Genomic DNA, 15,757 nt, shown 5'->3' with positions numbered 1-15,757 from the left:
AAAGGAATGGTGGATATATTGAGAACAGAGGCAATTTTGTAAAACCTAACAGCTCTTTACTGTTATTATTGCCCTAACCAATATTTATCACTCAATCAAAATCAGTGAAATAAATTTTCTGATCGTTATCACATTGCTGTTTGTTGGAGCTTGCTGTGTGCAAATTGTTTGCCTTGTTTGCCACCACAGTGACTACTCTTTGCAACACTTCATTGGCTCTAAAAGGCTTTGGGGTGTCCTAAGGTCACAAATAGTGCTGTATAAATGCAAGTCTTTTTATTAAAAGTCATCTGTTTTTTGTTAGATACATCAGCAATGAGTGAGTTAATGTGCGTCGTGATTAGTGTGAATATCCGCCACTCGCACTCTTCCCTCCACCCCCCCCCTTTACTGACACACGCATACACACACACACTGTGGGCTGTCATTACCTCACTGCTCTCTTCTTCTGTGCTGCTTGTCAAACTTTTCCTCCAGGGACAAGAAGGTAGGAATGTCATTTTGGCTCCACTATTAAAGTGCTGAGGTGCTTACAAATTATCAACACTGTTTCCACATCCACTAGTGATGTTTGACCTCCTTGGAGCCGGGAGGATCTTGGGAACAGCTCCTTGCATGCTAATGAATCTGGTAAAAGCTATTTATGTGAACCGAGTGGCGTTTCTCTTTCATTGTGGCTGCTGATTTGAATAATTCAGCACAGTCCAGTCTCTAGGGTACCATTGTCTTCAGTGAAGGCAAATCAGCTGCGTGGACGGCCCTGTTAAGAGGCCCCAACCTGCTGCCTCTCCTCTGTAAATCAGGATTAATGAGGCAGGGGTGGAAACCCAAAGCCCAGTGCAGCTATTGAGGCAGTAAGCAGTCTGACACAGTGCTCTGATGCTGCAGCTGCCTTTGATTTCCTCAGGGCTGTCTCTCTTATTACTCCACCCTTCCCTTTGCCAACTACAGACTTGTTGATAGCCAGCCATTTCCTGCTTCTCACTGAGAATTCTCCAGTCCTCCAACTTTATAACATTTTTACATTTCCCACATCTTGTCGATCAACATTCCATATCTGTGCAACTTCCTCCTTGGTGGAAGAAGAGCCCGAAGCCTGTGAGAATCGATCCTGGCAACTTAGCACCAACCTCCAGCCCGATGGTACTTGAACTTCTTCAATCTCACCAACAATTTGGGATTGGATGTATTTATTTTTGTCAAGTCCAAGCATTTTTAGAAATCGTAAACCAGGTCTTTAATTTATACCTTGCACCTTTTGTGCATCTAATTCCTAACATGTAACTTCTCATTGAAAAATACAATCTTGGGTTATACCTAACTGCTCGATGCCGGCCTGTGTAATAGATTCACATCTCTGTGTCTTTGGTATAGGTAGAATGGAGGAAATCTGTTGCTCCTTGTGTTAACGTGGTCGAATCCTAGTGGTTAGAGTAGAGTTTGCCAACATTATGCTTTCAAGAAGGAGTTAGAGTGAAAGGGATCAAAGGGTATGGGGAGAAAGCGGGAGCAGGCTATTGAGTTGGATGATCAGCCATGATCATAATGAATGACGGAGCAGGCTCGAAGGGCCGAATGGCCTACTGCTCCTAGTTTCTATGTTTCTATTTCACAAAATTCTCATGTATTGCAGCACAGCCTGATTCATCTTGTTGGTGTGATCCCTGTCTCAGATTAACCTTGAAACCTAGTTTGAGTTGGAGGGGAGAATAGCGTGCAACAACACCTCTTTAAAAGCTGCAGTCACTCCTTAAAATAGGCGTATTTATTGCTGCTGAATGCAGAAGAAAAGAAATGGCTGCAGTGAGGAGCAGTTGTAATCCATTCTGTAAACCATGTTTGGACCAAGAGAGGATGCTCACTTTGACATTCCAGGGCACGGTCCTTTCTGAAGAAATCTGCCAATTGTCCAACAGGAACTCGACAACATCCCGAGGAATTTAAGTTAGATGAGGAAAAACATTCATTGTCTTGGGAAGTCAACCAAGGGAAGGCTAGACAGTTTTGGGTTTTCAGGAGGTCTTGAAGGAGGAGAGGGTGATGGAAGGATATAGGGGTTGACACGTGGTACTCAAATTGTAAGCCACACTGGGACTTCCCTTGTGAATCAAATCTGATGTGTTTGAAAACTGCTGGAGTCAACACAGGTGGCAATGAATTTGAAATAGCAGTTTTGTTAGACCAGTTCTACAGATCCTGACCACATGGGAGTGAGAGAGTCAGCAGAAACAGGAGAACTGGAGTGGAGCATTTCCAGCAGGAAAACGGCGGGGGGGGGGGCCTCAAAGGTTTAAAGAATACTAGAATATAATATGGATGGGACACAAATCTCCATTCACCTGTCAACCGCTTAAATCCCACTCAAAATATTTGCCTTCTCCTTTAGCCCTGAGCCCAATCTTGAATTTTTTAACTTTCTGCTGAATTGGGAGTTTGTCCATTCCCCTTTAGACAGACAAATCCACATCCCAGCCGTGGATGATAGATAGTTCAACAAGTTAACAACTCAGTTACTCCTTGCACCATGTTTAAATTGAGATTTTTTTTCAGCTTCAGCTTAGTTCAGTACAAAGACTTCCATCATGAGGAGGCGGTGGCATAGTGGTATTGTCACTAGACTAGTAATCCAGAGATCAGGATAGTGCTCTGGGGACCTGGGTTTGAACTCCATCATGGCAAATGATGGAATTTGAATTCAGTAAAAACCTGGAATTAAGTCTAATGATGATGATTGTCGTAAAAAAACCATTTGGTTCACTAATGCCCTAATGTAGGGGAGGAAATCTGCTGTCCTTACCTGGTCTGACCTACAGGTGACTCCAGGTCCACAATAATGTGGTTTAATGCCCCCTGCACAAGGGCAAATAGGGGTTGGCAATAAATGCTGGCCTAGCCAATGAATTAAAAAAAAGATCAATCTCACACATTCATGCAGGAAGGATGTTCCCGATGGTGGGGGAGTCTAGAACCAGGGGTCACAGTCTGAGGATATGGGGTAGACCTTTTAGGACTGAGATGAGGAGACATTTCTTCACCCAGAGAGTGGTGAGCCTGTGGAATTCGTTACCATAGAAAGTAGTTGAGACCAAAACATTGTACGCTTTCAAGAAGGAGTTAGAAATAGCTCTTGGGGTGAAAAGGATCAAAGGGTATGGGGAGAAAGCAGGAGCAGGCTATTGAGTTGGATGATCAGCCATGATAATAATGAATGGCGGAGCAGGCTCGAAGGGCCGAATGGCCTACTCCTGCTCCTAGTTTCTACGTTTCTATGTCAATGATGTCCCTCTACTTAATTGTTTTTTCCCACTGGTCTCAGTGCAAAAAGGCAATCCACAGGAGTTCCTCAACCTCTGATCATATTTCACCGCTTCAAGATCTGATGCCGCTCTCACCTATGACGACCTGATCATACACCCTGCGGAAAAATAGGAGTCGACCCTGATCTGAAACACAAATAGAGAAAGAGGATTGAACGGCTTAACGGGTAAGAGTGGACCAGCATCTCAAAGCAGATGCTTAAGAGTGACTTCAAGTGAATGTTGACACTGTGGTTGAGCAGCATGAGATTCTTCATGCAAAAAGAAATCAGAATATAAAATAACAGAATAAGCCCGCAACAGAAAATGATGTTACCTTCACAAATTGGCGACAGTTTGTCTGCAACGCGATGAAACAATGTTCTAATTGTGTCACTCAATACCTCCTCTGGCAGCACATCAATATTGTATGTTTATAAAAAAAAACGTCAGCACATAAGAGGGGTGACTGTGTGATTGAACCGTGAGGAGATTTTGGGACTTGACTTTTCAAAGTTTTAAAAAGACATGAAAGGATGCTTAATAAGGAGTTCAATTCCTTTTCATCTCACCTGGTGAAAGTCAATAGAGAGTGGAACAAAGATTTCACATTCATTCTTTGTACCTCTCCTCACAAGGTCTTAGGCTGTTCAGTTTATCCACAAAATAAGCAGATTTTATAGAGAGAGTATTTTCTGTAACAATGTGGGCCTTCGGAACAAACACACCTTAACTAGATCAATTCCTGACATAATTCTATAGATTCTGTAGATTCTAGAACAGTTCTTGCAGACTGGAAAGCAGCAAATGTAACCCCACTATTTAAGAAAGGATGGAGAAAGAAAACAAAGAACTGCGGACCTGTTGGTTTGACATCAATAGTAGGGAAAATGTTAGAACCGGTTGTAAAGGATTAAAAACAGGACATTTAAAAAAATAATGGTAGAATTGGGCAGAGTTAACATGGATTTATGGAAGGGAAACCATGTTTGACAAACCAGTTGGAGTTTTTTGAGGGTGTTACTTGTAGCATTGATAAAGGGGAAGCCAGTGGATCTGGTGCATCTGGATTTCTGAAGACTTTTGATAAGGTCCCACACAGAAGGTTACTAAACAAAGTTAGAACAGATGGGATTGTGGGTGATACACTGGTATGGATTGAGAATTGGTTAACAGACAGAAAATAGGCAGCGGGAATAAACAGGCCATTCTCAGGGTGGCAGGCTGTCACTAATGGAGTACCACAAGGATCAGTGCTTGGGCCACAGCTGTTCGCGATCTATATAAGTGATTTGGATTTGGGGACCAAATGTAATATTTCCAAATTTGCTGATGACACAAAACTAGGTGGAAATGTAAGTTGTGAGGAGGATGCAGGGAGGCTTCAAGGTGACTTGGACAGGCTAAGTGAATGAGCAAGAACATGGCAGATGGAATATAATGTGAATAAGTGTGAAGCTATCCACTATGGTAGAAAAAACAGAAAGGTTGAGTATTTCTTAAATGGTGAGAGGTTGGGGTGGTGATGTGCAAAGGGCCCTGGGTGTCCTTTTTCATGAACCATTAAAAGCTAGCAGGTTCTGAGTTATGATAATTCTATGATGTTTAAACCCTGCTAATCCTACATGTTACATGTTTTGGTTAAAACTTTGTACCTTTATAATATGATACATATAATTGTGGACCAACATGACAAGTTTATCTGCACAGTGTGTAATAAGCTATTTGTTAGAAATTTATGATATTAAGTATTTCTTGTAAATAAATTGTAAAGCCATTGTAAAAGAAAAACCTTCACTATGGTGAAGCTTTCTTTCTTCCAAGGTAAAAGGTGTTATGAAATTCGACTTACCTTAATGTCAAGAGCAGAGGTCAGGACCTCCAAGTCCCAGGAGACCTCAGGATTTCGGTGCATGCGCAGATCGAGAGTAGGCAGCACACGTGCAGTTCATCATTTTAAATTCTTCAGGCTGGGGATAGGCCCAACACACCTGTGCTGAAAGGAAAAAGACAGTATAAAAACCCGTGTCATGTGACCAGGAGTAGCGTGATATTGCATTCAAGTGTCCCTGGCAGGGGACGGTGACAGGGACGGGAAGGGATCCCAGTTAAGTCAAAAAGAGAGGAGCAGCAAAAGAAGCTCTAAACAGGATGGTTAGCAGACTTTATGTGGAAAGGGCTTAGGAGAAGCCTTGGCAATCGGAGGGTTGTTGACTCCACACTGCAGGCCTTTGGGGTGAAGATACCGTCTTAGAGCAGTAGTGTTCTGCTTGGTGCGGCCGAAGAGCTGAAGTTGTGATTATGAATTGGTGCTTGAGTACATACTCAGGAATCAAGGGGAATGCAATCTCGGGAGATAAGGTAGAAAACTTGCGAGCTGGACTGTTGTTGAGGCCATCCGAGTTGGAGTGCCTTTTGGAAAGAATTCCCAGGGGAGATCATCGAAGGTGAAGATTGGGACCCCTTGTGAGAGAGTTAGAGTTCAAATGACATTGGTTGACTCACATTGTTTACTGACATCTGGGTGGGTTGTTGAGAAATCTGTGGAATCTGTCTTGGTCGCATCTGCCATTTATGTTGCATTGTGGTATGGTTGACCATCATTTGTCTGTTAATTCACACGTACCTCATGTTAACCTTGAATGTTAGAGTATAAGACAGGTGTTGTCAATTGTATTCTCTTTCTGACCTTGTATATTAAAGTATATTTTTGTTTGTTTAAAACCCGTGGAGTTTTGTGTAGTTATTCTCTGAGCAAGTGCCTTGAATCTCAAACTTTGAGCTGAATCATCCCAGATTTGTACTAAGTGCGGTAGCGTGCATGAAAAAGAACATTTTACCCTCCGGCTGTAATGGTGGCTTTTCACAGCCTCCGATTTGCCCACCACTCTGTTACCTTGTTGGGCATCACATTTAAAGTGCTGCCATGCACACACCTCTCAGTGCTTCCAGCCCAGGACTGCTGCACAGAAGACATGGCCCTGAAAGGCAAGAAGACTGCAGCCCCCAGATTCATTGACACATCCCTAGAAAGCCACTTGGACGCTGTGGAGGCCCGTCGTGATGTCCTCTAACCCACTCTGGCTGCAGGAGAGGCAACAACATCACCAATCCGGCTTAGGAGGTGGTGGCAACAGTGGTCAGTGCCAACACCCTGCAAAGGAGGACAGTCACCCAGTGCCGCAAGAGGATGAATGATCTCTTCCGTTCTGGCAGAGTAAGTCACTCTTCTCATCACTCTCAACTCACACACTCACAAACCCATCACACATCCACAGGACCCTCACTCTCTGCCAGTTCAAGGGCCATCACCATTTACTCTCTCACACACACAACTTCATTGTTCCCTTCCCATCCATGGAACCACTCATCATCCACACATGCCAGGCACACATCATCTGGCCTGGCAAACATCCTGCTTACACTCTCTCCATCTCTATTTATGCAGCATATGCTGGCACACAACAAGAGGGAGAGGTCACAGACTGGTGGAAGAATGCCTGAAATTAAGGTCCTCACAGACTTTGAAAACAGAGCCACCCAGCTGGATGGCGAGGATCTGGATCATTCCAGTGCTGATGGTGAAATTGGCTCAACCAAGTGAGGATCCAGCAGTGCAACATCCATCAGACAACCATGCTGTGAGTGATGTGTCCTGTTTCACAGGCCACTGCCATGCACTAATTATCTCTCCTTGCTTTTGCAGGCAACCGAGTCTGCCAAACAGCGACAGAGTCCGAGACCCAGGGCCTCCAACCAAGCCCCGAAGAAACCCCTGAAGAGGAATCTGAAGGCATCCTCCTTAAAGTCCCATCACAGCGCTCAGCCACACTTTCCACCAGTGCAGAGACACACACTTCAGTGGGACCTAGCTTTAGAGTAGCCTCGGGATCACAATCTGGTGAGCACATCACACTTTCTGATCCATAGCAGGTGGCTGCAGGGACTTCCCAGGTCACCGGCACTTGGAGGACTGCTGGAGGCCAGAAATTTGCTGAGTATGAATCAGGTGACTCTCTGGGCTCAATCATGTCACAGTTGCTGGAGCTACAAAGGCAGGCTCGGGAACATCAGGAAGGGATGTCCGCTGCATTCCTCAGATTGTTAGGCACAATGGAGGAGTCCGACCGCCTTCAGTCTGAGGTGATAGTGCCGGCATGCCAAAACAACGAGGTCAACACTGGTTGGATGGCGGCCATCTTGCTCCAGGACATCGATCCTGCAATGCTGCGTGGACTGAACTCCATTGCTGACGCCATAGTTGGTCTCTAGCAGTGCCAAGGGGAGAGGGGTGCAGGGCAGCTCGATCTCACTCCAGCTTTCCCTTCTCTTCAAGGAGTCAGTCAGGGGCCCTTGGACACCCATAGGGAGGAGGATCAGCAGGTGCTCACCCTGGGGCCATCTACTCAGGTGACTCCGGGAGTGTCTGGCCCACCTGAATCCCCTCTTCCTGTGACCCCACCAAATCCACCTCCTCAGGCCGAGGAGGGTGTCACTGCCACACAGCAGGACCCCGAAAGCAAGTCGGTGCCCTCCACGTCTTGGTCCTCCACAGCACGCCCATCAAGGTCATCACAGGCAGGGCGTAGCAGTCAGCAGGCTGCCTCCACCTCCACTGTGAATGTTAGGGGAGCACCAAGACGTAGCGGCAGGGTTAGGAAGGTTAAGGAGATGTAGATGCATAGCCTGGGCACGGGTGTTAATCACTTATACATAATGTTCACTTTGTTAATAAATTCTCAAGATTGTCTCCTTGCCTATGGCTCCTTGATCTGATGAGCAGTGTTTGTGTCACTCAAATGTGAAACCTTGGACCCTGCACAAGATAAAGACAGGTGTCTCAGTCCAGGGCCTCTATTCTTTGTTTTGTGCAACCTTCCCAGCATACTTATGGTGTTCCTTCACTGTGACTGGTCACATCAATCATGTCTGCACATCAATGGGGCTTATCATTGCTGCCAGAATGCCCTGGGCCAGCAGCACAGAGTTCCACCATTCTCTCCATGTGCTCCCAGCACCTTTGACGTGCAGCTGGCCTCCCATCTCATCAGCATCTGTGTCCGGTGACAGTGTGGCCCTGAAGGGTTCGGCTCATGGAGGATGCCATAGGATCAGGAGAAGTTAAAGTTTCCCCGTCACACCTTCATGATATGAATCTGTTGGCAGAGCGCAAGCGAGGTGCCATCAGCCAGACAGGAATCACACATTCATATAAGCTGTGTGAGGATCTGTGGAGTGTCCCCATTGCATGTCATCATCATCCTCCTGGAATGTAGGGACTATGGACCTCCACTGCATCTCCATGACAGCAGCCTTATCACAGAGGGTATGTGCGCTGCCATCAGCCGGACAGGAGTCAAACATTCACAACTGCGATGTGAGGATCTATGGTGTCTCTTCACTGCATGTCATCATCATCCTCCACAAACCTAGCAGCTATGAGGGCCTCCAGAGCGCGCCTGCCTCGTCTGGCCAGTGCGATAGCCTCATCGCATCATCCTCACTTTCAAGGACCTGCTCATCCTCATCCCCGTCGATGTCCTCCTCATTGGAGGAAACATGCAGCTCCTCCATCTCCTCCTCAGCCAGCTCCTCTCCCCGTTGCAGCGCCAGGTTGTGAAGGGCGTAGCAGATGACAATGATAAGTGACACCTTCTGTGGACTATATTGCAGGGCTCCACCAGACTGGTCCAGGCACTGGAATCACATTTTCAATATCTCAGTTGTTTGCTTCACCAAAGTGTGAGTTGCAGCATGATCCTTGTTGTACCTTCTCTCTGTTGCACTCTGAGGCCACCATATGGGTGTCATCAGCCACGTCCTCTGTGGGTAGACTTTGTCTCCAACGAGTCAACACTGCAGCTTCTGCAGACCCTGGAAGACAAGGATTTAAGATCTACCGAGGATGTAGGAGCCATGGACACTCCCTGGGAATCACGCGCAGACCTGCAGGATGCAGTTGTGGTGGTCACACACAAGCTGAACATTCAGTGAGTGGAAGACCTTGTGGTTGACACAGTTGACTGCTTTTTGCCAAGGAGATCTGAGCGCCACATGAGTTCAGTTGATGGCACCCTGCACCTGTGGATAACTTGAGATCTGGGCAAATCCTAGTGATCTTGCATCCTGGCATTCCTGATCCAAAGTTGTGTGCCTTTGCGAAGATGGCATCCATGACCTCATGGATGCATTTGTATGTGGAGGTTTGTGGTATTCCACAGAGGTCAACTGAGGAGCCCTGAAAGGAGCCACAGGCATAAAAATTGAGCTTCGCAGTCACTTTCACTACCACTGGCAGTGGGTGCCCTCCATGTCCCCATGGTGCCAAATCCTTCAACACATGGCAGATGTGACCAACTTGTTCCCTAGACATGCGCAGTCTTCAGCAACGCTAGTTCTCAGTCATCTGCAGGAATGACAAGCGCTGTCTATATACCCTGGGTCTAGCTAGGTGCCAACCAGCGACAGCTCACTTTGGCTCTTCAGCGGCGTGCGCAGAGCCCTAGCCGCCCATTGTTCCTAAGGGTGGCATACAGCTAGGTCACCAGGCTCCATGCTCCTGATACTCTCCTCCTGCAGGATGAAAGAGAGAGACGTGTAGGTTAGCTTGGGTGTTTTAAGAACCTCTCATGGTTAATTCTTCAGGCCCTTTTAAGCATCCCAGAGAGTGCTGGCCACCAGTTGAATGGCCAGAGATTAGTGTGCTCAGTGGCTATCCAAAACCCCACCCAGCTCCGCCCCACTCCACCTGACCAAATGGGGGCAGCTTCGGCCACTGGACTGCATGCTGTGCTCTCAGCTCAGGCACAGGCATTCTCCTAACCCGCACTGCAAGAAAGTGCTGTTAGCTTGAACCATGGCCCAAATCGGGATGATATTGCAAGGGGCTGTGAGCACCTCCACTAGTGACTGCTCCATGGCCAGCTTTAGCAAGGAGATTGTATAATGTGCCCAGTTGTCTAATTTTCTGTAGTCCACTAAAATGCTTATTAGTTTGCAGTCTGTGCCTGAGGGGTGAAAAGTTCTGGAGCATTTGGTAGCACTTTGATGCCTCTGCGTTGCTTGCATGGGCAGATAAGCTAGAGGCCCAACTCCAAGCATATCAATGTGGCTACACCTGAACTGTCTCTGCTGCAGAGGAATGGTCACTTTATACAAAGTTTCCCTAATGCGTGGTTGCTTCCCTCCCTCTCCACCCCGGCATGTGCCTGTGCACTACCATCAACCGCAGTGCAGCCCTTGCCCCCCTGCAACTCGCCTCAACTGCAGTGCAGCCCTTGCCCCCCTGCAACTCGCCTCAACTGCAATGCAACCCTTGCCCCCCTGCAACTCGCCTCAGCTGCAATGCAGCCCTTTGCCCCTTCAACTCGCCTCAACCATAGTGCAGCCCTTGCCTCCCCCTCAATTCACCTCAACCATAGGGCAGTCCTTGCCCTGGCACCACACTCTCAGCCAGCCAGGAATTTTTTTTTATTTTTTAAAATATATGTTATTCATAATATATCTGGAATAACATTACAAAACATTTCAAAATCGCCATCACAAAAAGTACAATCAGATTCAACTTTTACACATGGATCACGAAGTGCATCAATACAATCAATAAATATTAAAATCATTTCAACATGGTCATTACAGACAATCAGACAATGGTATTGGAGTTATCAACATACATCATGTTGCACTCTGAGGTGCTTCAATACAATTATAATACAATTAGTATTCACTGCATACATTCATTGTGAGCAGTACAGCCCGAGGGGCTGTCAACAGTTCCCAGCCCCTCGGTGCACTGTGGCAGAAACGTCTTAGACAGCGACCTTTCCCCATTGCGCCTTTGCGGCAGCTGCCCCAAGCTTTAGTGCATTCCTCAGCACGTAGTCCTGGACTTTGGAATGTGCCAGTCTGCAACACTCGGTCGGGGACAACTCTTTGCTCTGGAAGACCAACAAGTTTCGGGCAGACCAAAGAGCGTCTTTCACCGAGTTGATGATCCTCCAGCTGCAGTTGATGTTTGTCTCGGTGTGTGTCCCTGGGAACAGCCCGTAGAGCACAGAGTCCTGTGTCACAGAACTGCTCGGGATGAACCTCGACAGAAACCACTGCATCTCTCTCCCGACCTTCTTTGCAAAGGCACAATCCACAAGGTGGTGAACAACGGTCTTGTCCCCACCACAGCCACCTCGAGGGCAACGTGCAGAGGGGGTGAGACTCCTGGCGTGTTGGAAGGATCTGACGGGGAGGGCCTTTCTCACCATCAGCCAAGCTACATCTTGGTGCTTGTTGGAAAGTTCTGGCGATGAGGCATTCTGCCAAATGACTTTGACAGTCTGCTCGGGGAACCATCCCACGGGATCCACCCTCTCCTTTTCCCGCAGGGCCTCTAGGACATTACGTGCCGACCACTGCCTGATGGACTTGTGGTGAAAGGTGTTTCTCTGCATAAATTTTTCCACAAGGGACAGGTGGTGCGGCACGGTCCAACTGCTTGGAGCGTTCCGCGGCAGCGTGGCCAGACCCATCCTTCACAACACCGGGGACAGGTAGAACCTCAGCACCTAGTGACACTTGGTGTTTGCGTACCGAGGGTCTACGCACAGCTTGATGCAGCCGCACACAAGGTGGCCATCAGGATGAGGGCGATGTTGGGCACCTATTTTTCCCTCTTTATCTAGAGGCTTGTACATCATGTCCCTGCGGACACGATCCATTTTCGACCTCCAGATAAAGCGAAAGATGGCTCGGGTGATCGCCATTGTGCAGGAGTGTGGAATGGGCCAGACCTGCGCCACGTACAGCAACAGCGAGAGTGCCTCACACCTGATGACCAAGTTCTTACCCGCAATGGAGAGGGAGCGTCGCTCCCACATGCCCAGTTTTCTTTGCACCATAGACACTCGCTCCTTCCAGTTTCTAACGCATGCCCCAGTCCCTCCGAACCATATCTCCGGCACCTTCAGGCCGTCAGCCCTGATGGTGAAGGGGACAAAGGATCGGTCAGCCCAGTTCCCAAAGAACATGGCCTCACTCTTCCCACGATTTACTTTGGCTCCCGAGGCCAGTTCGAACTGGTCGCAGATGTGGATCAGTCTGCGCACCAACAGCGGATCCGAGCAGAAGACGGCAACATCATCCATGTACAGGGAGACTTTGACCTGAGTGCCTCCATTGCCTGGGATCGTCACTCCTCTTATGCCCGGATCCTTCCTGATGGACTCAGCAAAGGGTTCTATGCAACACACAAACAGCACAGGGGAGAGATGGCAGCCCTGCCTGACTCCAGATTTAATAGGAAAGCTATCTGTTTCCCAACCATTGATTGAGACTGCGCTACTGATGTTAGTGTAGAGCAGTTGGATCCAATTGTGAATTCCCTCCCCAAATCCCATTTTGGAGAGCACATCTACCATGTAGGTGTGCGATATCCTGTCAAAGGCCTTCTCCTGATCCAGGCTGATGAGGCAGGTGTCCACACCACTGTCCTGCACATAGGCAATCGTATCCCTGAGTACCGCAAGGCTGTCAGAGATCTTCCTGCCAGGCACAGCGCAGGTCTGGTAAGGATGGATCACCAATTCCAGAGTGGACTTGACCCGATTGGCGATGACCTCGGGCAGAATCTTATAGTCCACATTCAACAGTGAAATGGGTTGCCAATTTCTAATTTCCTCCCTTTCCCCCTTGCGCTTGTAGATGAGGGTGATGATGCCTTTCCTCATGGATTCTGATATGCCGCTGGCCAGAAGCATACTCTCGTACACTTCTAGCAGGTCTGGGCCCATCCAGTCAGCCAGCCAGGAAATTGCGACTTGCCTGTACCCTTGCCTGAGTGCACAGCCCTTCAACCTTGAGCTCCAACAGGAGACCCTCACAAGTGCTGCGCCACATGACTGTGCACTCACCTCTGAGTTCCCATCGAAGTGCAGCTCACCAGGTGCATGCCTTGTAAATGTTGTTATGAAACATGTCAGCATGCAATCACGCTGATGATCCACGTGGGGGTGGGGGGGGGGGGGGGGGGGGGGGGCGCCAGTGGGGTGGGGTGGTGGTGGTGATTCCAGAAAGCTGTGTTTACAATGATATGCAGATGTATTACAATGAAGCTCTCGATGGGTGGTGGCGGGAAACACGGTGCACCATTGACGGCCAGAGTAGACGGTTAGAAACATCTTCACAAAGACGTGAAACCGATTTTTGGCCTTCCCGCCATATTGTCCGCTCCCGCCCGTCATGACGCCTGACACCAGCGGCCACGAAAATTTCTGCCCACAGTGTTTACTGATATCTGGGTGGGTTGTTGAGAAATCTGTGGAATCTCTCTTGGTTGCACCCACCATTTATGGTTCGCAGTGGTGTGATCGACCATAGTCTGCCTGTTAATTCACATGTGCCTCATATTAACCCTGAATGTTAGAGCATAAGGCAGATATTGTAAATTGTTTCCTCTTCCTGACCTTGTTTATTAAAGTTTATTTTTGTTTGTTCAAAACACGTGGAGTTTTGTAACTTCATTCTCTGAGCAAGTGCCTTAAATCTCAAACTTTACTTACTTTAAACAAAACGTTATTGGTCTCTAACCGGATTTTACCAAAAACTTGGGGATCTGGTCTAGGATCATAACATGGGGGACAGAAGCTAGAAGATTACCTAGTTTGAAGCTAGTAGGAGAATCTACAGTACGCCCCATAGGGTCTTGTTGCAACAGAAAGTAACCAGCAGAGTAGCTTGGAAGTATTCAAAAAGTAACCAAAACAAGGGACTGAGGCCTCCACAGTCTTTAGAGAGTAAATGAAAGTTTTACCTCTGAGAATAGCTAGAGCTGAGTAAAATTCTCCAGAGGACTGTGGCATACTTATGGATGATCCCTATGGAAATGAATAACTTTAAGATCTATGTGTCTTATAAGAATTATTGACAGAAGTAAGAAGTAAACCTGGTTGCATAACATACGTAGTTTTAAGCTATAGTGTTAACTTACTCATATTTGCTTTGTTTAATGTGTTCTATATACATTAAAGTTTGTATTGTGTTAAAAAAATTGAAACTTATGGCATAGTTCTATTGGTTAAAACGAGGTGTTCAGATTCCTATTTAAATATTAACAGTCCCTAACCGAAACGTAACAAACAAAACACACCACTTTCACTATAACTCTCTTAAATACCCTACATTGCTCTCCCTAAAACATACTTGCTAACATGCATCACACCCCTCTCTATGACACTATCTGATATATTGCACACCCTTCCCTGTAATATTCTCTGATATATGCCCACCCTCAGTGTGTCATCTGATGTACACCAGACCTCTCAGTGTAACGCTTTGAAATTTTGCATATTTCCCCACTTGGAACATTCTCTGTTATGATCCCACCACCCACAGTAACATTCACTGACGTACCCCACATTGCTCCCTTCTCATGCTGGTACTCTCTGACAATCCTCCCTCTAATGCTGGTTGATATGTTGATAGGATGAGATGGAGGAAGGTGAGAGGGCACTCACGAGGAGCATAACCAGTCTCGACCAGTTGTGCTGAATGGCCTTTTACTGCTGTTAAATGGATCCCAAGCCAGGTGGTGAAGTATGAAGCTAGATACAAATCCTTTTCTTGACAGTAGGTTTATTTACAGAATGCAGCATTACATGTCTCTGTCTCCTAACTACAACACAGGAGCACAATTAGACAAAAATTGACTCTGACGTAGAAAGGAGGAGACATTAAGACTGCTGACCAAAAGCTTGGCCAAAGAGATAGGTTTTAAGAAATATCTTAGAAGTGAAGCGATGGGAAGGTGGAGAGATTTTTGGGAGGGAATTCCGGCGCTTAGTGGCCTCGACAGCTCAAGCTATGGCTGCTGATGGTGGACCAATTTAAATTGTGAATGCACAAGAGGCCAGAATTGGAGGAGCGCAGAGGTCTCTGAGGGGGTATAGTTCTGGAGGCAGTTACAGAAATATGGAGGGACGAGGCTATGGAAGGATTTGAAAACAAGAATGAGAATGTTGTCAGATTGGGAGCCAGTGAGAATACGTGTGATATATGAGTGGTGAGAGGACACGGGCAACAGAGTTTTAGATGAGTTCAAACATATGGAGGGTGGAAATTGGGAGGCTGGCCAAAAGAGCATTGGAATGGGCAATTGGAGGCAACAAAAGCCTGGATTCAGCAGCAAATGGGCCAAGACCATTTGGAGGCAGGCAATATTATGGAGATGGAAGTGGGAGATCTTGCTGATGGACAGGATATTGGGTGTTGTCAACATACGTGTGGAATATGACATCATGTCTTTGGATGATGTCACTGAGATGTAGAAAACAAACAAGAGGGGACCAAGGATACATCCTTGTGTCCAAATATAACAGTGAGGGTGTAGGAAGATGAGCTACTTCAGGAGACACTCTGGCTACAACTGGATAGGAATGAGTGGTCAGGATCGAAGAGCAAGTCCTGCAAAATGT

General features: G+C 47.1%; 1 long non-coding RNA gene across 1 annotated transcript; it reads left to right on the top strand.

Moving 5' to 3' along the window:
- Positions 1–403: 403 nt before the first annotated feature.
- Positions 404–4,015, top strand: LOC144687132 (uncharacterized). The gene is made up of 2 exons (XR_013578074.1): positions 404–487; positions 3,317–4,015. It is a non-coding gene; the product is annotated as an uncharacterized LOC144687132 (long non-coding RNA).
- The last annotated feature ends 11,742 nt before the right edge of the window (positions 4,016–15,757 follow it).

The sequence above is a fragment of the Cetorhinus maximus genome, chromosome 12, assembly GCF_964194155.1.
Source record: "Cetorhinus maximus chromosome 12, sCetMax3.hap1.1, whole genome shotgun sequence".
NCBI lineage: Eukaryota > Metazoa > Chordata > Chondrichthyes > Lamniformes > Cetorhinidae > Cetorhinus > Cetorhinus maximus.
This window is presented reverse-complemented; position numbering and strand designations above follow the sequence as displayed.